Source organism: Onychomys torridus, chromosome 2 (assembly GCF_903995425.1).
Source record: "Onychomys torridus chromosome 2, mOncTor1.1, whole genome shotgun sequence".
NCBI lineage: Eukaryota > Metazoa > Chordata > Mammalia > Rodentia > Cricetidae > Onychomys > Onychomys torridus.
Genome location: NC_050444.1, coordinates 90,540,917 through 90,567,033, shown reverse-complemented (window position 1 = coordinate 90,567,033; position 26,117 = coordinate 90,540,917).

Genomic DNA, 26,117 nt, shown 5'->3' with positions numbered 1-26,117 from the left:
CAGCCAGGTAGCAGTGGGATATGCCTTTAATGCCAGCAATCAGGAGGCAGAGCAATGCAGATTTCTACAAGTTCAAGGCCAGCCTGGTCTACAGAGTGAGATCCAAGATAGGCACCAAAACTACACAAAGAAACCCTGTCTTGAAAAACAAAAACAAAAACAAAATATTAAATGAGACTGTCCTACCTATGTTTAATCTCCTTTTATAATATAGGCATACATAGACCTGTGGAGAAGATCTTCCAGACAAGTCTTACTGATGTTAAAACTTTATCCCCATGGTTCTTCTCATCTCCAATTTGCAGTTTCCTCTGTATAAAACTACGTCCCTTCCTCCCTGCAAGAGTATGGAACAGATTCTGAAGACTCACAGTTAGAAGAGAGGTGTCCTTGTCTACACTGCATTTAATACTGGGATGGAATGGGCAAGTGTTCATCAGAGATCCACATGGTAGATGGCTAAAACAAAGGCCTAGCATATTTCAGCCCAGATTAAGTTTAACAACTCTAGATATGTGACCCTTCCCTATCCATTTCATCGTCATAAAGAGCAACTGAGATTATACACATAGGATAAGAAAAGAGTACCAGTATCATATCAGCAGATGACAAGCATTACCAGAAACTACAGAGCTTCTTTCCCTAAGTGGATTTGAAATGGCCTGAGAAGAGGACCTTGAGCTGATCTTCTATCCCTGAATAATCTTCTAACTGCACTTTTCACAGAAATATACAAGACGTATGTTGTTTTTTGTTTTTTTCTTGTCTCTTTGTGGTTTATAATATAATACTTCAGGTTACAAGTTAACTGTAGAGATTCCCTGGATTAAATTACACTTACATTATATACATGCATTTTCAGATATTGAGGTTCATATTAGACTATGTACTATAAAGAACAAACCAGTAAGCCTCCAAAATACTCATGTAAAACCCTCTCCTTTATTCAATATTGTCTCAGTCAATGTAACTACTTGCACAACTTTTCTTTGTTTTCAATCTTATACTACTTGAGATTTGAGAACATGCCACTGCACATGCAGATCTAATACAAGCTTTCTGTCAAGGAAAAGTTTGAAATCCATTTAAAATTCTATTAAACTGTTATATAGTTTCCTGTCACTGTAACTATAATTCTGTACATATACAATAAATTTTTGAAGACAATATTTAAGTTGGGACAGAAACATTGCATTTAAGCATCACGCTAGTGACATGACAGCACACCTGAAAGCCCTTGAACAGGAAGAAGCAAAGACTCCCAGGAGGAACAGACACCAGGAAATTATCAAATTGAGAGCTAAAATCAATAAAATAGAAATAAAGAGAACAATACAAAGGATTAATGAAACAAAGAGTCGGTTCTTTGACAAGAACAAGATAGACAAGCCCTTATCCAACCTAACCAAAAGACGGAGAGAGAGAGCATCCAAATTAACAAAATCAGAAATGAAAAGAGGGACACAACAACAGACAATGAGGAAATCCAGAGAATCATCAGGTCATACTTCAAAAACCTCTACTCCACAAAACTGGAAAATCTAAAAGAAAAGGATAATTTTCTGGATAGGTACCACATACCTAAGTTAAATCAAGACCAGACAAAACATTTAAATAGTCCAATAACCCCTAAGGAAATAGAATCAGTCATTAAAAGTCTCCCAACCAAAAAAAGCCCTGGACCAGATGGTTTCACTGCAGAATTCTACCAGATCTTCAAAGAAGACTTAGTACCAATACTCTTTAAATTGTTCCACACAATAGACGCAGAAGGAATATTACCAAACTCCTTCTATGAGGCTACAATTACCCTGATTCCTAAACCAAACAAAGATGCAACAAAGAAATAGAACTACAGACCAATCTCCCTCATGAACATTGATGCAAAAATACTCAATAAAATAACGGCAAACAGACTGCAAAAACACATCAAAACAGTTATGCACCACAATCAAGTAGGCTTCATCCCAAGGATGCAAGGGTGGTTCAACATACGAAAGTCAGTCAATGTAATACACCATATAAACAAACTCAAAGAAAAAAACCACATGGTCATCTCACTAGATGCAGAAAAGGCATTTGACAAAATCGAACATCCCTTCATGATAAAGGTCTTGGAGCAATCAGGAATACAGGGAACATACCTAAACATAATAAAGGCAATTTACAGCAAGCCAACAGCCAGCATCAAATTAAATGGAGAGAAACTCAAAGCAATAGCACTAAAATCAGTTACAAGGCAAGGCTGTCCCCTCTCTCCATACTTATGCAATATAGTACTTGAAGTGTTAGCCACAGCTACAAGACAACATAAAGAGATTAAGGGGATACAAATTGGAAAGGAAGAAGTCAAGCTCTCCCTCTTTGCAGATGACATGATAGTATACATGAGTGACCCCAAAAATTCAACCAAGGAACTAATACAGCTAATAAAACCTTCAGCAACATAGCAGGACACAAGAACAATTAAAAAAAAAAAATCAGTAGCCCTCCTGTATACAATAGACAAACAGGCTGAGAAGGAAATCAGAGATACATCACCCTTTACAATAGCCACAAATGATATAAAATACCTTGGGGTTGCTCTAACTAAGCATGTGAAGTACCTATATGACAAGAACTTTCAGTTCCTGAAAAAAGAAATTGAAGAAGATGTCAGAAAGTGTAAAGATCTCCCATTCTCATGGATAGGCAGGATTAATATAGTAAAAATGGCGATTTTACCAAAAGCAATCTACAGATTCAACACAATAGCCATCAAACTACCAACACAATACTTCACAGATCTGGAAAGGATAATATTCAACTTCATTTGGAAAAACAAAAAACCCAGGATAGCCAAAAGAATCCTGTACAATAAAACAACCTCTGGAGGCATCAGGATCCCCAACCTCAAGATCTACTATAGAGCTACCTTAATAAAAACAGCTTGGTACTGGCATAAAAACCGACATGTGGACCAATGGAATCAAATTGAAAACCCTGACATTAACCCGCACACCTATGAACATATAATTTTTGATAAAGAAACCAAAAATCTACAAGGGAAAAAAGAAAGCATCTTCAACAAATGGTGCTGGCATAACTGGATGTCAACATGTAGAAGGCTGCAAATAGATCTGTATCTGTCACTGTGCACAAAACTTAAGTCCAAGTTGATCAAAGACCTCAACATAAATCCAGTTACTTTGAATCTGATAGAAGAGAAAGTAGGAAGTACTCTTGAACATAGCCTACAGAATGGGAAAAGGTCTTCACCAACCCCACATCTGACAGAGGGCTGATATCCAGAATATATAAAGAACTCAAGAAATTAGACGTCAAAATGCCCAACAGTCCAATTAAGAAATGGGCTATAGAGCTAAACAGAGAATTCTCCACAGAGGAAGTTCAAATGGCTGAAAGACATTTAAGGAATTGCTCATTGTCCCTAATTATCCAGGAAATGCAAATCAAAACGACTTTGAGATACCACCTTTCACCTGTCAGAGTGGCTAACATCAAAAACACAGAAGACAGCTTATTCTGGAAAGGATGTGGAGCAAGGGGAACTCTCCTCCACTGCTGAGGCGAATGCAAGCTTGGACAGCCACTTTTGAAAACAATATGGCACTTCCTTAGAAAATTGGGAAACCATCTCCCCCAAGACCCAGCTGTAGCACTCTTGGGCATATACCCAAGGAATGCTCAATCATACCACAAGGGCATTTGCTTAGCTACGTTCATATCAGCATTGTTTGTAATAGCCAGAACCTGGAAACAACCTAGATGCCCTTCAACTGAAGAATGGATAAGGAAAATATGGTACATATACACAATGAAGTACTACTCAGCAGACAAAAACAATGACATCATGAGTTTTGCAGGCAAATGGATAGATCTAGAAAAAATCATCCTGAGTGAGGTAACCCAGACTCAGAAAGACAAACATGGTATGTACTCACTCATGGGAGGATACTAGATATAAAGCAAAGATGACTAGACTGCTACACTACTCCAGGGAGGCCACCTAGAAAAAGGGACCCTAGGAAAGACCCAGGGATCACCCAATGGCAGAGAAATGGATGAGATCTACATGACCAACCTGGACGACGGTGGGAGTAATGAAGGGCAAGATTTGAGGGAAAGAAAGCTTAGGGGAACAGGAGATCCCAGCTGGATCAAGAACAGAAAGGGAGAATGAGGAATAACAGACCATGATAAATGAAGACCACATGAGAACAGGAATAGGCAGAGTGTTTGAGAGGTCCCCAGAAATCCACAATGATATATCTTCTGTAGACTGCTTGCAGTGGTCAAGGGAGGGCCTGATCTGACCTAGTCTGGTGATCAGATGACTAAACATCCTAGCAGTCATCTTGGAACTCTCATCCAACAACTGATGGAAGTGGATGCAGAGATCCTCAGCCAGGCCCTAGGTGGAGCTCCAGGTGTCCAACTGTCAAGAAGGAGGAGGGACTGCAAGAGGTTGAATTGTTGAATCCAAGATTGCAAAAAGCACAGGGACAAATAGCCAAATGAATGGAAGCACATGAATTATGAACCAATGGCTGTGGTGCACCCAGCTGGATCAGGCCCTCTGGATAAGTGAGATAATTGAATAGCTTGATCTGTTTGGGAGGCTCCCAGGCTGTGGGACCAGGACCTGTCCTTGGTGCATGAGCTGGCTGTTTGGAACCTTGGGCTTACACAGGGACACATGCTCAGCCTGGAAGGAGGGGACTGGACCTGCCTGTACTGAATCCACCAGGTTTAAATGAGTCCCCACGGGTATCTTGGTCCTGGAGGACATGGGAATGGAGGGGAGGGGCTGGGGGGAAGGTGGGGGGGGGGGCGGGAGTGGGGAGGACAGGAGAACCCATGGCTGATGTATAAAATTAAAACACATAATAAAAAAAAGAAATAGATTACTAGGCCATTTTGGTAACCATATGCTATTATTTATTGTTATTGATTGTTGACATGGAAGAAATATTATGTTTTCCACAATGGCTAACCCAAGTCACATCTACACAGTCACTATGCAAAGTCTCCTTTTGTCCACATCCTCACTAACATTCATTCATAATGATTATTCAAACAGGAATCAACTGATGTGTTATAGTTGTTTTATAAAATTGAAACACGTAATAGTAATAATAAAAAGTGAAAAAAAAGCATGTCTGCTCTACAAAACATTTTTATTTTGGAAATTTTAGTCTGGCTATTTTCCGGTTCTGCATTATCCAAATATTAATATCTGGATTGAATTGGTTATTGCCTATCATGTTCTCTCACAAAAAGAAAGGCCATTTGTGAGTGGTGAATTACAGTCTTCAGAGTATCCATGAACCAATCATCCAAATGTGTATGCCAGAAACAAACTAGTTGTCTCTGGTACTATCTTGCTTCTATTATATTGTACCAACCACTGTACATTTTAGTTCTTAATTACCCTTTAACAGCATCATCCAAGTTGTCTCTCTTTATTTCTATTCTATACTATCACTCCTGGAATTAGAATCTCCTAAAATAATCCCTGAGTTCTCCAAATTTTCTCAATACTGCATCAAGATTACTTTAAAATAATTATGAAAAGTAATATGTTCTTAAAATAAAAACTCCAAAATCCCACAAATATCAATAGGTTATGATCTCTATTCTCACTCCTTATCTCTAAATCTCTCACAGCATATGTAACATTTTTTAACATTACTTAAAGATCTTTCAAAAAATTACAGTGTAGATGAAAGCATGTATTTTACTTCATTTTTAGAATTGTTTATTTTATTTTGTGTGTGTACGGGGTGGTTTACTGTGTCAAATTGACATAAGATAGAGTCATCTGAGGAAGGACGCTCAGCTAAAGAAATGGATACTTGAGATCCAGCTGGAAGGCATTCTCTCATTTAGTGATGACTAAGGGGGACCCAGTGCATAGTGGGGGTGGGGGGCAATCCCTGGGCTGATGGTCCTGGGTTCTATAAGAAGATGGGCTGAGCCAGCCATGGGAAGCAAACCAGTAAGCTACTCCCCTTCATGGATTCTACATCAGCTCCTGCCTCTGGAATTCTGCCGTTTGATTTTCTGCCCTTACATCTTTAAGTGATAAATAGCAATACTGAAGAGTAAGCCTAATAAACTCTTTCCTCCTCAACTTTCTTTATGATCATGGTGTTTCATCACAGCAATAGAAAACCTAACTAAGACAATGTGGATGAATATTTTGCCTGTATGTGCACAGATGTCAGAAGAGGGTAACAACTTTCCTAGAAAAGGAATGTGGGTACCAGGAACCAAACCTGGGCCCTCTGAAAGCACAATAAGTGTCCTTAACTGTTTAGACATTTCTCCAGCCCCCAGGTAATTTAATGCTGTTGAGAATTATGGTGGCCTAGGAAGAGAAGAAATTCCCACATAAAGAAGAAAACCTTTTCCTGATTCTCCTTTCATTCTCCTTTGCCTAGAGCCTTTTTTTTGTTTGTATGTTACATGTGCTCTTTTGCCCTTCCCATAACACTTCTTGTTCCTCTAGCTTGGAATCCAGTCTAGTTTCATAGTTTTCATAGGACTAACATCCTGTACTCTTTAGATGAATTTGTGAGACTGTCAAGTCTTAAACATTACACTGCACTGTTGGGAATCCCTCTACTTCCGTGCTCTGGTTGTCATTTATCCTTATAGGGATCCAGCAACCATCCTCTGGAGGTCTCACTGAATTTTCTTGTCCTGTGTTTTCTCTAAATCCCAATTATAACCTTCTATGAGTGCCACCCAGAAGCCTAGAGCAGGTTACCTCTAACACTATTCAAGCTCACAACACTCTGAGCTATTCCATCATAGTACCTCTCACCACAGTTAGCTAATTAACCTTCTCATCTGAACTAAAACTCCACAGAGGCAAGGAACATCTCTTCATTGCTTACTTGTGCTTCATCCCTGGAGATCATTGCACTATCTAATTAGGATGTATCAAAAATCTATGGAAGGAGTAAATGTATAAATTGTAAAGGTAATTTTTGACTAAAAATAAATACTCTCTAAATTATGCAATTTTTTTCTATTTCTCCTTAAATTTCCAAAACTAACTTGAAAAATCCACTTAAGATTATTTTTATTGGCTTACAAAAATTAGATTTCATTATGGCATTTTTCAAACTAAATTTATTTTTGTTGTTTCTTTTCTAGCCCTACTTCCTGTCTCTCCTTGTGTTTTCTCCCTCTCAGCAATCCTTTCTTTTTCCATGTCACATATGCTCCTTTGCCCCTTCCATAATAACTCTTGTAACTCCAGCTTGGTCTCCAAGTAGTTCCATAGTCTATACCCATTATAACCTGTAATGTATATACATAAAAAGATTGAAATTAGCTTATCTGTCTAAGGCAGGAACACCTCAACTTCAAATCCATCCATTTCCTTACAAATTTCATTTTTCTTTTCAGTTCAATATAATTGTTTACATGCCATATTTTAATGCCCATTCTTCTGTTGATGGACTTCTAGGCTGGCTTTATTTACTTGCTATTGACAGTTATTCAGAAAAAAAAACAAAACTAATGTTGAGGATAGGGGCAAGTTGTAGAGTTCTTTATGTTATGTGCTCAGAAGGTGTATAGTGGGCTCAAGAGGAAATTCCATTTTGTTTTGTTTTATTTTTTTTAACACAAATCTATCACTACTTAGGTTTTTAATTAATTTTATACAATAGTTTTATGTTTCTCTCCAACTCCTCACATAGTCCTCCCCATCTAGCTACCTACCAAACTTTATGTTCTTTCTTAAAAACAATAAAAAAGAACAAAAAGGAAAATCAAAATCAACAAAGCAAAACAATAAGACAAATAAAAGGTAAAACACAGCAAAATGAAACAAAAAGTCCACAAAACTACCATAGAGTTTGTGTTTGCAAACTACTCCCGGTTGTTCCCTTGCCATGTAGTCCATACATCCACTAAGATTCCTTTGTAGGAAATTGATTTTCCCTTTGCCAGCAAGTCTCAATTGCAAATAGGTTCTTGATAAGTGGTGGACATTTCTGTCTTCTTTCTCAGTGTTGGAACCACATCTGGCTTGAACATGTGTAGCTTGAATGAATACTACTACGGTCTCTGTGAGATTAATATGTATATTAATCCTGTTTTTTTTTCTGGAAGTCAATTTTTTTGGAGTCATTCATCACTCTTACTTTCAAAGTATTTCTGTCTCTTCTTCCCCATAAGTCTCTGGGCCCTGAGGGGAGAGGTTTGATTAAAATATCTTATCTATGACTAATTGCTCCAGGTCTCTCACTCTGTTCATATTGTTCAGTTGTGGGTCTTTGCATTAATTTCCATTTATAAAAAGAAAATTCTTTGATGTTGGTTGAGCAAGGCAATGATTAATGGGAATAGCAATACCTTATTAGGAATAGATATTATTGTTATCATAATTTAACAAAATAATTACGGTAAATTTTCTTTTAGGTCCTTGAACTGTCTGTCTAGTCTCAAGTCCTCTTCAGCAGTGTCAGGTATGGATACCATCTCATGGAGCAACCTTAAGTCCAATTATAAAAACTGAGGGCAAAGGTACTCCCATAATATTTGTCCATCATCGCAGTACTGTATCTGTCAGGCAGATCACCATTATAGGTTACAGGATCTGTAGCTGGGCTAGTGATTGTCTTTCACCACTTCTGGCATGCAGACTACCTTCCAGCACCATGAATGCTAGTCAATAGGGGTGAAACACGTTAGGCATCAGCTGAACTTTTCTTTGTTTGATAACACAAATATGTTCATCCTCAGCAACAGAGGTTTTTCCATCAGGTTTTGGAGAGTAGTCAATAGCCTTGTGTTTGAAGATTTTCATGGGAACTCATTGGCCAATAACTCAACAAGGTACAAGTCATTCCTGGCACTGGAGGTTTTATTTTGTGGAAAGTGGCATAGTATATCTAGTTGGAGCATTATCTTCCCCATTATATGAAGACTTCCATTTAAATTCATCTAACACACACACACACACACACACACACACACACACACACACACACACACACACACACATCAGGAAGCTTCTACAGTAGTAGTTTTCCACATGGCCTTCAGAAGTTATTGTTAATTGTCCCTCTCTTTACCCTTTTCTTCCATTACCCTCCCTATTTCCTCCCTATTTCATCTTCCTATTCTAGTTTCACTTTTGTTTCTTGATAATAGTATATTCCATTTTCCTTTTATGGGGAGATACCTACACACTCAAGCCAGTCGTTACTAGATACCTAATTTCTATGGTTATTGGGACTGTAGCACACACATTAAAAGTTGAAAAGTAACATTTATATATAAGAGAAAATATTGGTGGAAATATTAAGGCAAATCCACATAGTTAAAAGGGAATTTTATTTTGTGAGGTAACATACAAGTAAAGGGATAAGTTACAGGTCCTTGGAAAAGTGTAGTGCAGTCCAGCAGTGTTCCTGGGGAACTTTGGTCTCTGCTCAGTCTATCTCCAGAGTCCCGGATCAGGAACAAAGAGAGCTGGCAACTCCTGATCTTGGGTCTTAAGGGCTCCCCTCTCAGCCATGCCTCATAGGTGTGACAGCTACCAGAAGTCTCAATGGGGGTAGTACTTCCAGGTCAAAGCTGGAACAGCTACCCACTACATCTCCCCCTTTTGTCTAAATAAAGAAGTTCTAACCTAATACAAAACCATACACAATAAGAATGATTATCAAATATTGTCCAGGAGGAATAAGGGATAATGACCTAGTCAAGGTGGAACTACAACCAACACAAACAATATCAAACAAGGGACACATACTAAAATACAGAGAAGTCTGGAGCATGGGTAAATGGCACATTACAGAGATCATTCCAAAAAGTGCCCTATTCTGAAGAACCTGAATCTAATACTTAATAAGTTCTTACTAAGATAGAAAATTATAACCATAACTGTTAAGTCTTCAATCCCATCAAAGACCTGAGAAGAAATATAATGATACCTGAGAAGTGGGAGAAGGATGCAAGCAACTTTCATGAGTCTTGCAAGAGTAGACAGAGACAGCTGGCAGCCTGGACAGTCACTTAATGTTTCTCAGCATCATTGGCACATTCAAATTTGCTACAGACCTTGAGTATCTGTCAGACCATTTTCAGAAGCAGGAATTTTGGAAGATCATCTTACCCTGTCTTGGCAGAGTTCAGTAGTCACTTTTCCTTGTGTCCCACTTGTCCAAAAAGGACAGCATTCATGCTATCTGCATTCGAGGCAAGGGCAGTTCTTTGCCCAATAGGCCATTTTGTGCCAAGAAGAAAACAAGCTTCCAAATGGAAATGTCTTAGAATCCAGGCATTCTCTCGGGATCAAGTTTTATTTTGTGGGGTAACTTACAAATAAAGGGATAGGTTACAGGGTCCAGGAAGGGTGTAGTGCAGTCCAGCGGTGTTCTCTGGAAAACTCTGCTTAGTTTACCTCCAGTGTCCAGGATCCAGGAATCAAGAGAGCTGGCACATCCAGATCTCGGATCTTAAGGGCTGCTCTCTTGGTCCTGCCTTGTAGGTGTGAAGCCTCAATGGGGATAGTACTTCCAGGTCAAAGCTAGAACAACTACCTACTATGCCCAACAGTCCAATTAAGAAATGGGCTATAGAACTAAACAGAGAATTCTCAACAGAGGGAGTTCAAATGGCTGAAAGACATTTAAGGAATTGCTCAACATCCCTAATTATCCAGGAAATACAAATTAAAACAACTCTGAGATACCACCTTACACCTGTCAGAATGGCTAAGATCAAAAACACAGAAGACAGCTTATGCTGGAGAGGATGTGGAGCAAGGGGAACTCTCCTCCACTGCTGAGGTGAATGCAAGCTTGGACAGCCACTTTTGAAATCAATATGGAGCTTCCTTAGAAAACTGGGAATCCATCTCCCATAAGACCCAGCTGTAGCACTCTTGGGCATATACCCAAGGAATGCTCAATCATACCACGAGGGCATTTGCTCAGCTATGTTCATATTAGCATTGTTTTAATAGCGAGAACCTGGAAACAACCTAGATGCCCTTCAACTGAAGAATGGATAAAGAAAATATGGTACATATACACAATGGAACACTACTCAGCAGAGAAAAACAATGACATCATGAGGTTTGTTGGCAAATGGAGGGATCTAGAAAAAATCATCCTGAGTGAGGTAACCCAGACTCAGAAGGACAAACATTGTATGTACTCACTCATAGGAGGATACTAGATGTAAAACAAAGATGACTAGACTGCTACACAACTCCAGGGAGGCTACCTTGAAAACATTACCCTAGGAAAGATATAGATATTAACATGAGATACATTGTGCATCTTTAATCAATTAAAAAATCATTCAGTTTGGCACACACACATATGTAAAGGCCTCAGTGAAATCAGGTGTTTTATACTCTTTTATAGCTTTTTTCAATGCCAAATATCATAAGAACCATTGTTTCACATGAATTATGAACCAAAGGCTATGGAGCCCCCAGCTGGATCAGGCCCTCTGGATAAGTGATAAAGTTGAATAGCTTGAACTGTTTGGGAGGCATCCAGGCAGTGGGACCTGGACCTGTCCTTAGTGCATGAGCTGGCTGTTTGGAACCTTGGGCTTACACAGGGACACTTTGCTCAGCCTGGAAGGAGGGGACTGGACCTGCCTGTACTGAATCTACCAGGTTTAAATGAATCCCCAGGGGAGTCTTGGCCCTAGAGGAGATGGGAATGGAGGGGAGGAGATTGGAGGGGGGGGTTACAGGCAGGAGTGGGGAGGACAGGGGAACCCATAGCTGATGTGTAAAACTAAAATACACAAAAAATATTGTCATATGTATTCATTTTACAGGTTTGACTAATGAATGTGACTGAAATCATGGAATTAATAGTCTCAGTACTGGTGAGAACTTTTGAAAATATTTCAGTCAATCTTCAAGAAACTCAGGAGAGCTGGGTTGATAAAATCAGGGAGAGCTTGATCTTATTATTTTTAAGCTACCTGTGTGGAAACTTGCTGATGCCTCATTATTAGCTATGATGAAGCCTCAGGCCTTAATACATACCCGGATTTTTCACAATGTGCAACATCAACACTGTCAAAGATTGTTTCGTAATGCAGACATTTGTTCTGCAACAAATTGGTTCATAATGCTCAGCACCTTTCCTGGCTCACTAAACCCTGATCTGTGTTATACACAGAGGTCAACTTTGTGAGACAAATTGCTAAAGTGTCTTATTAAGAAAAACGAGGAGCCAGATATTGGGGTGAAAACTGAGAGATCAGAGAAGCAGAAAGAAGCCAGCCGTGTTCTTACCACTACGAAGTCCTCAGTCTAAAAGAGAGGTATTTCCTGTATACTCATGTGTATATCCCTTTCATCTTACTTCCTTTCTCCACCCAGCTACACAATTTCCTTTTTCTGCCCAGCTCTATCCCTTCCTGTCTGTTTGTACAGAACTCTAGACCTCATTGGTTAACTAGTGCTGGGAATTAAAGGAATGTGCCACCACAGCTGTCTATGTTCCCAGTGTGGTCTTGAACTCACAGAGATCTGGATGAACCTCTGCCTCCTGAATGTTAGTATTAAGGTCATGTGCTACCACTGCCTGACCTCTATGTTTAATATAGTGGCTGGCTTTGTCCTCTGATCCCCAGGCAAGCTTTATTGGGGTACACAAATAAAACATCACCACACAACATGTTTGTAGGCTCCCTTAGTCTTAAGGGGTCATTAGGGGACCTGATACACAGTTTTAGATAACTCTGGACCATGGGTTTTGGAGGTCCAGAGGAGTTGAACTGATCTTTAAAAGTACCCCAGAGAACAAAATTTTTCTTTGTGGGATGGAACCCTGGAACTAAAACCAGTTAGACCTTCAGCTTGGGGACATCTCAGTTTGAGAACAAGAGTCTAAAATCTATATTTCTAACTAAGCAGTGGAGAATGAGTCCTCGTGTTGAGCAGGTTTCTCTATAAAGGCAGAGAATAAGGAAAACAAGAGAAGTAATGGTAAGGATATTCCTGCCTCTGTTGTGTTATAAGATTCAGTTGAACTCTGCTCTTCAATTTTGAATTTGAACATTTAACATTGCAGACCAGAAGAGCTCAAGGTTTTCTCTCAAGCAATTAGGAGGAGTCCCTTCTTTCTCCATACCATAACAAGAAGTTCTTTACTAACCACCTTGATAAATAACACACACAGAAACAGACATGTTCACCTTGTGTGTGGTATACAAAGTTTAGTCTATTAATAAAATTATAAAGTATAAGTTATTGGTATTTACTCTGACTTTTGTATAATTAAAAATTGTAACATCATGAAATTTGTATAGGCTGATGTACAATATCATTTGGGGCATACATTATTTTAAACTTGGTCATAAAAATAAGAGAATAAAAATATAAGATTTTTTATTTTATTTTCTCCACATTTAAAAATATTTTATTAATTCCTTGAGAATTTCATACAACACATTTCAATCATGTTCATCCCCCTCCTATAACTCCTTTCAGATTCGCCCCCACCTTCATGCTCTCTCTCTCTCTCTCTCTCTCTCTCTCTCTCTCTCTCTCTCTCTCTCTCTGTTTCTCTCTGTGTGTATGTGTGTGTGTGAGTGTGTTTCTCAATCTCTCTATTTAAACCCATCAAGTCCAGTATAGATACATTGATTTTTCCTGTGCATGAGTTCTGCCCTGTAGAATTGCTAATATAATGGTTATCACACAATTGGAGAAAAATGACTCTCAGCAGAAATCACATGTAAATAGCTCTTTGGTTAGGATTGGGACTTCGTTCTTACCTCTTTCTTCTACATTTGGATTTTTGTTTGGCTTGAACTTATACACATCCTGTGCATGTTGTTACAATTGATAAAGGTTAATATGTGTGTCTGTCCTATTAGGTTTGGAAAACACTGTTTTCTTGAAATCATCTACCATCTTCTCTTTTGTATAGATCCCTGAACTTTGAGCGACATAGATGTCTCATTTAGGACAAAGTACTCCAAAACCCCTTATTCTCTACACATTGAACAATTATGAGTCTCTGTGTTTTCATAAGAACATAGATTGGCTATGTAGTGGTAGCATACACCTTTTATCCCAGAACTTGAGAGGGAGAGGTAGGCAGAGCTCTATGAGTTCTAGGCCAACCAGGTCTACAAAGTAAGTTTAAGGACAGCTAGAGCTGTTACAGAGAGAAACTTTATCTTGGGAGGAAAAAAAAAAAAGAATTTGTAGGTTATTTCCTCAATTTGTATGAAGTATTGTGTTGGAATTTTGATAGGGCTTGCATTGAATCTGTAGACTGATTTTAGTAGCATGGCCATTTATACAATATTCATCCTACCAATCCATGATCATGGGAGGTCTTTTCATCTTCTGGTGTCTTTTTCGAGACAGGCTTTCTCCGTGTAGTTTTGGTGTCTGTCCTGGATCTTGCTCTGTAGATTAGGCTTACCTTGAGCTCACAGAGATCTGCCTGGCTTTACCTTCCAAGTGCTTGTAAAACCAGAGGGTGTTTATTCTTGTTTTGCTAAAGCTTTCAAATGTAACATTATGCTTTAATGTGGCATCTGTCCAATGTTTAGGCACCAAGTGCTGTAAACTTTCTTCTTAGGAGCCTTCTTTGTATCCCATAAATTTTGCTATGTTCTGTTTTCATTTAATTCAAGAAAGTTTATGATTTCCTTTAAGAATTCTGCCTTGACCCAGTTTCATTCAGTACTGTGCTGTTTTGTTTGCATGATTTTGTCTACTTTCTGTAATTGCTACTTTTTTTAATATCTGGTTTGAGGTGAAATAAGATGCAGGATGTTATTTCAATGTTCCTATATTTCTTGAACATTGCTTTGTGTAGTAATTTGTGGAGTAAGTTCCATGATTTTTGAAAGAAATGTTTATTCTTCAGTGTTTGAGTGGCCTATTCTGCATAAATCCTTTAGGTGCACTTGATTTATTATGCCATCTTAACTCCTGGGTTTCTATACTAAGCTTTTGTCTGGGTTATCTGTCTTTCGGTAAGTGTGGGGTATTGAAATAATCTGCCATCACCAGATGAGAGTCAGATTGTGATATTAGGATCTGATGGAGCTTCATTAGCAAAATTGGGTCTCCCTAGCATTGGTGTGTAAATCTTTAGATTTCTAATATTCGCTTAGAAGATTTTTTCCTTTAATGAGTATGAATTGGCCTTCCCCTTTGTTTTGACTAGTTATGGTTTGAAGTCTATTTTGCTAGATATTAGAATAGCTATGTGTGGTGATTTGAAACAAAATGGCCCCCAAAGGGAGTGGAATTATTAGGAGATGTGGCTTCGTTGGAGTAGGGGTGGCTTTATCAGAGGAAGTGTGTCATTGTGGAGGTGGGCTTTGAGATCTCATACATGCCCAAGCCGCACCCAGTGTCTCTGTTCGCTTCATGTTGCCTTGGATCAAAATAGAGAATTCTGCAGCACTAGGCCAGCCTGTACACAACCATGCTCTGCCATGATGATAATTAACTAAACCTCTGAATCTGTAAGCCACCATATCAATTAAATATTTTCCTTTCTATGAGTTGCTGTGGTCACGATGTCTCTTTAGAGTGAAAGACCACTCACTAAGACACTATGTCTCCTTGTTTCTTAGTTCCATTTGCTTGGAATAAACAAAACAATGGATCCAGTTTTCCAATCTACTCTGTTAGTCTGTATCTTTATTGGCAAATTGAGACTGTTAATATTGAGAACTATCATTGAACACTGTTATTAATTTCTACTATTTTATCACTCTAGTTTTATTTTCTTAGATTTTTTTTTGTTTTGATATCTGGTCCTGTCTTAATTGGATGGTTGTTCCATTCTTTGATTTCTGATGACTACTTTGGATTTTAGGCAAGTATGGTAGCTATTAGTTCTTTGTAGAGAGTGCTTTGGAGGTCATCATTTGACATAAGAAATGCATATAGACTAAAAGGAAAGAGCAAATGGGACAGAGAATACAAAATGAGGAGGGATTTAGGGGGCACATTCAATCTCAAGGGGCATACTTTGCAGGGAGTGGAGGTAGAGTAAGAGGCAAAGGTCATAAATTTAGGCTGCTATTGGACTAAGAGTAAGTCTGGAGAGAAAGGAATGAAAGGTACTAGGAGCACTTTAGGTCTGTATCAAGAGCTAGAGTTCCCAATAATGGAGACTGCACATTTCTTGACTGATTGACCCATTTCTTCTGTATTGTCTTTGTGATGTCTTATTTTTTTCTTCTGCTTGGTCTAATATACTGGTGAGGCTTTTATTTGGGTTTTTTATTTGACTTTCTGAGTTTTTCATTTTATGTTTTATTTCAGTTTGGCTTATCTTCATAGATTCCACTTCTTTATTCAATTTTATTTTCATATCTGAAATTATTTTTGTGAACTGTTTGCATTTTGTCAGTCTTCATTCATGTATTGATTCCCATCCTCACTGAGCTCCTTGAACATATTTATAATTGTTGCTTTGAAGTCCTTGTGCATAAACTAAGTTAATTTTCTTAGGAAGTGTTTCAATGGGAGTGCCAATATAAAAGAAGCATATTCTTCACCTGGGCCCATGATCTCCCCAGACATGGAATTTTGAACAGGGTTTCAGTATCAGACATGAAATACTGCTGGTAAAACAGTTGGTCTTATCCATGAGAGGTCTAGGGAGCCAGACAAGGGCCATGACAGATTCCTAGTAGCCCTGCCTGAGACCAGGCCTTAGTTTTGGTTTACTGGAGCTGGCTGGAGCTGAGCAAGCAGTTCTCAGGAAAACCACAACTCAGGAGCAACCAATCAGCAGGTGTCCTACAGCCTTCTGCTAGCTAACCATAGTTTTCTCTACCTTGCTGCTAGAAAGTCCCTAACTACTAGTGCCACATACCAAACATATAACAACTGTAAACCTTTTGTTTGAACCCACCAATCAGGCCCCAGACTAACCTCCCCTCCCTGGAATTCCCATAATCCTGCTTAAATGGAACCTTTGAGCTTATCTTGTGGTTACCTTTTGCCACTTTGTCAAATAGTTAGTCTCCAACATGATAATTTTTAGTAAACACTCTTGTTGATTGCTTATGTGACTGGTACTAGTGGTCTTTCATGGGACTTCTTATGGACCCTAACACCCATTTTTGTCAAAACAATATTGCATCAGTAGACAGATCTTGTGTGGCAGCTCAGAACTGTAGTATTGTGGACTCATCTTGGGTATTATTATTGATGTATTTTCTTCATAAATAGCTTATATATTACCTTCCAGCATTACAACATCTCATCAACAGATAGAGTTTCCTGGTCAGTTTAAGATAATTCCAGTTCAGGAAAGAAGAGGCATTGCCTCAATGAGTGCTTTGTGATAATTAGCAAAGATGATGGTGTATCATATAGTGGGGTATAGTCTCAGATTTTTGGAGCAGGTAGTGCTCTGAATTAGGTCTTGAGGTGCTAAGAGTTTGAATACTGATATAACATTTAGCCATAACCTCTGACCTAAAGAATTTGTGTACACTAAACAAGCCCTGAGATAGCAGGGATGGAGAAGGTAAGGTAGCTGATGTGACCTGTGATTGGGGAAGCTGCTAGTTGGTTTCACATAGGTTCTGACATGCAGGGTTCTGAGTACAGGTTAGCAGAGGGGGCAGCCTCTGCCTATAGTGTAAAAAGATGATCAATGTATGGCCTGAAACAATAGGGTTACTGCAAATGAGGTGAGAGTTGAAGCCACTACTTTTGGTGAGAAAAATCACTTCATGAAATTCCTCAGATGGTAGAGTTTAAATATCAAAGGGACAGAGAAGTAAAGGCTTGATCCCTGGAATAAAGAACATTTTGGTCATATTCTCAGGTTGCAGAGAATGGTGCTACAGAGGAAGTAGGCACTCTTAAAGTGTCCTGAGTGGTGAGGAAGGTTAGCACAATTCCTGCAGACTCATTCTACAGAGGGAGCAGGTCATCATTTCATGTCCTCAGAAAATAGGATTGGGGTTCCTATTTTCTGGGTAGGAAGTGTAGGGTCAATCTGCAAAGTGACAAGTCCTGAAAAAGGAACATAATGAGTCCTTAGATGATGGAGTGCCTACTGGAATAGAGGGTAAGATGCTGTCTGCAAAGCAAATGGCAGTGGAGAGAGTTTGACTGGCAACATGGGTAGCAATCATTTTCAGAAGTCTGGTTTGTGGTGCCTAAGGGCAGATATTGAAGATGTAGGGCCTTAGCAGTAACATGAGTGTTAGAAGTCCCAGGAAGGAGAAGCTAGGATGCCAGAAGAAGAACAAGGGTAGGCCCTATCAGCAGTGTAAATGGTAGTATTTCTGGGATATTGGCATTTGACTATCCACGGAATAAGAAACAAGATGGGCTCTGGTGGCAACATAGGCAGTGCAGGAGTCTTAGAAAAGCCCAGTTTTTATTTTATATTGTGTTCTGGGTTTCAAACTTAAGATCTTCAAAGTTACATGGCAAATATTTTACTAGCTAAGTTATCTCCTCAACCCAAGAAATGTCTTTCTAATGAAGTAAAATTTAAGCAGAGAATACATGAGGTAAATAATACATAGCAAAATATGTAGAGGGTTTGGAGCAGAAGGACCAGGGAATGAGAAAGCTTCTAGGAGAGACAGTGATTGAAAAATTGATAGTCAAGAAAGAAGATATAAAATTCTATCTCTGTCTCACCATCCTAGCATTTTCACTCAATGTTCTTTCACCTTGGTACCAAAAAATAATATTTTAAATCTTTGTTCTATACACCAGTCTGTTGTGTAGCAATGCCCTGTGAATTAGAACATTTCTATTTTGGGAAAGAGTTTCCTTAAAGACTTGTGAAGCCCATCCTTGAAATATTCCATCCTAGAGGGAGGTTCATTGAGACTAGTAAATAAACAACCCATACATCTCAAGGAGTCCCTGAAACTTAAAAGACGCCCAAAGCCCCTTATTCACATGGTTATCTAAACAATGAAACTACCAAGGAGAGGAGACTCACCACCCTCTTGAGTTGCTGGCATGTTGTGCAAAAAGATACAGGGATGTAACTTTTGTGAGTCACCATCCACTCTGGGGTGATTTTTTCATTGATGAAGCTGCCTTTGAGTTGTTTATACTCATGTAAGTAATCCCTTGCACTGTACTCCTTAAAGTAACTCTAATAAACTATGGGTTTTCCAACTTGTACTTTGTTAGAATTCTTTCTTTGGCCTGTCTTGGGTCCTCTATTTCTGGTGAGTACATGTTTGTTCAGGACTCCTCAGAAAAAGTCATACAACACAATTGACACCTGGAGATGGGATGACAGAAGCAAAATGATCTTGGGATGAGTGATTGCATTGACCCTGCAGTGGGTGCTTAGCCTTACAACCAATTCTGATATGTGTGAGGGTGGAAATCTATTGAGGGGGATCTAATATGGCTACTCACTCTCATAGAGAATTGTATGCCTTATTGTCATGGTGTTGCATGTTTTCTGAAAGGTGTGATGAGACATGCAAATAAAGCTGTGCTTCATGAGAATGGAATGAACTTATGGTGGCCATGATATGTAGTAGAATTCCTACATGATGAGTAGAGTTTATCAAATGCCTTTAGAGAGGCCCTGACAGTTATAGAAGGTCTAGAACAAATATTGCAGTTTTCAAGAGATGCATGTAAGGGATGAGAGTATTGGCAAACTCTTTCAGACATTGCCTGGCTTCTGCAGTATGTAATGAGATGTCAAATGGAGGATAAAATGACTTCCAAAGAGACTCTATTTGTGTTCTGGAGAGATTACAATATGTGAGGGCAAGGTTCTAGCATCCTTTGCATTGGCCTCTTGTTTGGTCAATAGAATGGATAAGACTAGTGGGTTTTATTTGTTATGGCTAGGAATAGATAAGAAAAGAAAACATAAGTTGTGTCTACATCAAAAGCTCTTGTTGAAATCCAACTAGTAATATAGGGGAAGGTCTGGAGAGTCAGAATACAGAACATGGTGGAAGTTATTGAAAATATTCTCCTAGTGTAACCTCCCATAGGGGGAAAAAAGGAAAATTCATTATTCAACAGGCAGACAGGATTCTTGACAGTGGTTCAGTATAAGAAACTATGATAGTCAGGGAATGCTCAGTGCAGGAACATGAACTCCATGAACTCAGAATGACTCTTGGGTATGCAATAAAAAGCTGTCATATCCTTGATCTTAATGCTTGGAATGTGTATGCAGATGGGATTAGCCTGAAAATCAATAAAATTATTACTCATTCCTTATGGGAATGTCTATATAACCCAAATCAGTAGTATAGAACTCTGGGTCTGATGGATGGACTAGCTTAGTAACCCATTAGAGACACTTATTTTTCATCAAGAGAAGTTTCCATAGACACCAGAAAGTGGGTCAAATAGAATAGGGACTAACCTTGTCAAGAAAACTGGGCACAGCATAGGTGGTATCTGATGCTCAATAATTAAGCAAGGATCTTGAAACTTGCTTGGAGCTTCAGTGATATTGCTGATCAAATTGGTAAAGCATAATCCCTATGGAGTAGGATAAGTTTGGGCAGGCCTGAATGCTTTAAACTGATATAAGCTAGGTTTATAAGGTTCCAAACTAAGGGAAAATAGTGAGAAAAAGAAAATCCAAACAAAGGGCACTGTCCGTGTAACTCAAAGCTAAACACGAAGAGGTTGGCATAAAGCTAGAGTCCCCAAGGAAAAGAAAAACTTATGGACAACAAATTTGGTGCTAGTGAACCTTTGGAAAGTCTTAAAGCCTCACCGAGCATCTCACCAGGGTAAAGGAAGCTGAAATCATGGGAACAAATGATTCCTGTTACTCTCCCCATACAGAGCAAAATGTCCTCAGTGATAGAAACCTCCCCAATCACTTCCCTAATGGGATGGCCAGGGGTGTCAGCAGGTAAGGACTGTGAAGGATGACTGGAAACTCCATGTGGAATTGCAGATCTATTTGGTCTTTTATTATGTGTTTGAGTTTAGATGAACACTGAAATTAAGGTGAGCTCCCAGGAGTATTAAAGATGACTGTCAGCTGATGGATATAAGAAGAACAATGCAGCAATGCAGGAGAAAGGGACCAAGTTTAACTTAGGGTGGGCAACTTTCTCTCTGACTATGTTGTATACATTTTTTCACCAAGGGTAAAGACTGTTTTCACAGCTAGGAACTTTCTGAGCAACCAGTTGTTATGGAGAGATATCAACTGTGGCTGTAATGTTGTGCTAGCTGAGAGTGCCAGCACCAAGCTGGCAGGTGCAGGCATAGCCAAAATACTGGCAGGCACAGGCATCACTCAAAGGAGTTGGCAGTGGTTTGCCCTCAGTTCTAGGCCAAAGTAAGCATCTCTGCTAGCCCCAGAGAATTAATCAGTGTAGGGGAGATGCACAGAGCCTCGTGGGAACACTCCAGGATAAAGAAAGGCAGCTAAAGGAGAATGATCATGGATTGCAGAGAAATAAAGAAGTGCTGCCAATTCATATTTCTGGATTCTTCTACTGCAGCAACTAGTGTAAGGGATGGGATATTTTCATGCTATGTAGGACCTCATTAAACTTTTCTTTAGTGTTCCTTTAGCTGCTGATTCATGAGACAAATTAACAATTGCCTGAATAGACAATAGTGTACTTTCAGAATACTTCCTTAAGTCACAGCTCTACTCTTTATCATGAGATGGTAGCCTGGACCTTGATTAATTATCTTGCCCATCCTCTGTAAAAATAATTCTTTATATATATATAATGTAATGTGTAATATTGCCAAACTCTGAGTAGTTTGCCGATTTGGAAACTCATTTGACAGATGTAAAAGTATACCAAGAGGGTCAAGGATAGAAAAACAGTAAAAAGGAATACAAGGACCAGGTATAACCATAAAACTCCTGGAAGTTTTATGATAGGGAAAAATACAAGTGATACACAGAAAAAAAATCTGAAACTGTAAATGTTAAAATAATTATTTGGTTTAAATTCAGAAGGTACACTGTATAGGTAAAAAAAGGAGCATTCTAACAGGCTGTAAAGTTGTAGGAACATTTTCATTTTGGAGGACCACTCACTAAGTTTCAGAAAGTATACACCTAATAAGTCTTAAGTAGGTATTGAAACTTAGAAGACGCACAAGTCCTCTATTTAGAGCTCTACAAGTAGCAAGGACTGCTAAGAAGAGACTCTGCCCTGTCCAACTGCCTGCATATTGTGTGGAGAATACAGGGATGCAGCACTTCTTAATCACAATCTATGCTAGAATGTGCTTTTCCATGATACAGCTGCCTTTGAATTGTCTGTGTTTCTGTAAGAAAGCCCTAACCCATAATTATGCAAAGAACCATGACAAACTTATTGTTTTGATGATGTAGACTTTGGTAGGATTTTTTCTTTGGTTTTTCTTTGGTGGCCCATATGCAGTGAGTAATATTTGTTCACATTTCCCCTGGAAAAATTATAACACTTGCATAAGTTTGTAAAAGAAACACCACTAAAACTAAAATCACACATTGATCTTCAAACATTGAAAATGAGAGACTTCAACATCCCACTCTCACTAATGGACAGGTCATCCAATCAGAATCTAAACAGAGAAATACTATAGTTAACAGACCTTATAAATCAGATGGAACTAACAGATATCTACAGAGCGTATCACACAAACACAAAACAATATAACTTCTTCTCAGCACCTCATGGAACATTCACTAATATTAATAACATACTTGGCCTCAATCAAGTCCCAACACATACAAGAAAATTGTAGTAACCCCTGCAACCTATCAGACCACCACTGGATTAAAACTGGATTTCAACAACAACAGAAAGAAGAGAAAGCCTACAAACTAATAAAAGACTGAATAACTCTTTACTAAATGATAACTGTGTCAAGGCATTAATGCAGAAAGCAATTAAAGTCTCTAGAATTCCTTGAAAATGAATACAGAGCATATCCAAATGTATGGCACACAATGAGAAAGATGCTAACCGAAAATTCCATAGCCCTAAGCACTTACATAAAGAAATTGTGAGAGATCTTATACTTGCAACTTAGCAGCCCACGAAGAAGCTCTAGAACCAAATGAAGCAAACTCATCGAAGGTGAGTAGACAAATTGAGGGCTGGAATCAATAAAATAGAAACAAAGAGAATACAAAGAATCAATGAAATAAAAGAGTTGCTTCTTTGAGAAAATGAACAAGATAGACGAACTCTTTTCCAAACTAATTTAAAGACACAGAGGGACTATCCAAACTAACAAAATCAGAAATGAAAAGGAGGGTATAACATTTGGGAGGCAGAAGCAGGCAGATTTCTGTGAGTTTGAGGCCAGCCTGGTCTATAAAATTAGTTCAGGATACCTAGGACTATTTCACAGAGAAACCCTGCCTCAAAAAATTTAAAAAAAAAATTCAAAGCATTTCTTCAAACATCTGGAATGATCTAGGGATACCCATCTCCATTCTTCTTTAATATAATGTATAAATTACCAGCCAGAAGAGTAAGACAAAGGAAAGATATGAAAGGTATATAAACAAGAAAGAAGCAAGCAGTTTCATTCTAATTCACAGATGGTGTGATTCTATTCTTAAGATATCTTTCAGACTCTGCCAGGAAACTATTATAGTTTATAAACATTTTCAGTAAATTTGCAGTAAATACAACATCTACATTAAAAAACAATAGCTTTCAAAAATTCTAGCAGCAAACTTTCTAAAAAAGAAAATAATTCTTACCAGAACTCCAAAGATATTCTTCATAAAACCAGAGAAAACAATCTAAATATTTATATGAAAACGCAAAAAACTACACACAGCCAAATCAGTCCCATGAAGAAGGAAGAACACTGGAGTCAGAATCACAACTCCAGTCCTCAAACCCTGGGCTATTTTAGTAACAAACAGCATAGCTCTGGCACAAATTAGAGGTGTAAACCAATGTGATAGCACAGAGGATCCAAATATAAACCCATATAATAGCATGAATATCAGTTTAGAAAAAGACTTTGGAGTATAAACAGGAACTATTCAATGAAGTATGCTGGCAAAACTGGATTTCCACCTGCAGAAGAATGAAAGAAAATTCATGTCTCTCACTGTTAAAAATGCATCAAAGATCTTAATTCAAAATCATAAATTCTTAAACTGCTAGAGAAAATAAAAGAAACACCCTTTAATGTATAGATTTGGGATTTTTTTTCCTAACAAGATTCCAATAGCACAGAAATAGCCCCAAGAATCAACAAATGGTACTATATAAAATTAAATTTTTCTGTAGAGAAAAGGCAACATCAGCAAATCTATCATGTTACTGAGAAAGATTCTTTGCCAGCAATAACCCAAACATGTTGTTGATAACTGGAATTTGGATTAAAAAAAAACTACAAAAACTCAACACTAAACCCACAAAACTGACCATCAATGATTAGATTAATTAAGAGAACAGATTTTAGAAGCAATATAAACATATAAGAAATATTTTTTAAATGTTTAACATCTTTAGCTACCATTGAAAATCAAATTAAAACCACTATGAGATTCTAATCTTATCCCAGACAGAATGGCTATCATCAAGAAAAGAAATAGCAGCAGGTGTCAGTGAGAACATGAAGAGTAACACTGATGCATTGAGGTAGAAGTATGCATAGAAATGTGTCATCCTTTGATGCTCTGTCATAACAGCCAGAGATTGGAAACAGCCTACATGTTCATGAACTGATATATTTAATGAAAATTTGGTACATTTATATGATAGAATATTATTCAATAGTTAACAAAAATGAAATTAAGAAGTTTTCAAGTAAATGGATGGAGCTATAAAAACAATTATTCTGAGTGAGGTAACCCAGGAATGAAAGACAAATATTTATATTTTCTTTTCTTTTTTTATGGGAATGGGCAGGTTTTTTTATTAACTTTTTTTTCTTATATTTGTGTTTTAATTTTACACATCAGCCATGGGTTCCCCTGTCTTTACCCCTCCCACCCCCACCCCTAAATTTCCCCCAGCCCCTCCCCTCCATTCCCATATGTTCCAGGGCCAAGACTCCCCTTGGAATTCATTTAAACCTGATGGATTCGGTACAGGCAGGTCTACTCCCCTCTTTCCAGGATGAACAAAGTGTCCCTGTGTAAGCCCAACCTTACAAACAGCCAGCTCATGCACTAAGGACAGGTCCTGGTCCCACAGCCTGGATGCCTCCCAAACAGTTCAAGCTATTCAATTGTCTCACTTATCCAGAGGGCCTGATCAAGCTGGGGGCTCCACAGCCTTTGGTTCATAATTCATTTGCTTCCATTCGTTTGGCTATTTGTCCCTGTGCATCTCCAATCTTGGTCTCAACAATTCACTCGCTGACAGTTCGTCCTCTTTCTCGACAACTGGACTCCTAGAGCTCCACACAGGGCCTGACTGAGAATCTCTAGATCAACTTTCACCAGTTATTGGATGAGAGTTCCAGCATGACCATTAGGGTGTTTGGCCATCTGATTACCAGAATAGGTCAGAAAAGGCTTTCTCTCGACCATTGCTAGCAGTCTACACAGGATGTATCATTGAAGATTTCTGGGGACCTCTCCAGCACTCTGCCTATTCCTGTTCTCATGTGGTCTTCATTTATCATGGTCTGTTATTCCTTGTTCTCCCTTTCTGTTCTTGATCCAACTGGGATCTCCTGAGCCCCTAAGCTTTCTTTCCCTCAAACCTTGCCCTTCTTACTCCCACTGTCATCCAGGTTGTTCATGTAGATCTCATCCATTTCTCTGTCATTGGGTGATGGTTGGGTCTTTCCTAGGGTCCCGTTTTCTAGGTAGCCTCCCTGGAGCTTTGCAGCAGTCTAGTCATGATTGTTTTACAACTAGTATCCTCCTATGAGTGAGTACATGACATGTTGGTCCTTCTGAGTATGGGTTACCTCACTCAGGATGATTTTTCCTAGATCCATCCATTTGCCTGCAAACCTCATGATGTCATGAGTAGTACTCCATTGTATATATGTACCATATTTTCTTTATCCATTCTTCAGGTGAAGGGCATCTAGGTTGTTTCCAGGTTCTGGCTGTTACAAACAATGCTGATATGAAAATAGCTGAGCAAATGAACTTGTAGTATGATTGAGCATTCCTTAGGTATATGCCCAAGAGTGCTACAGCAGGGTCTTG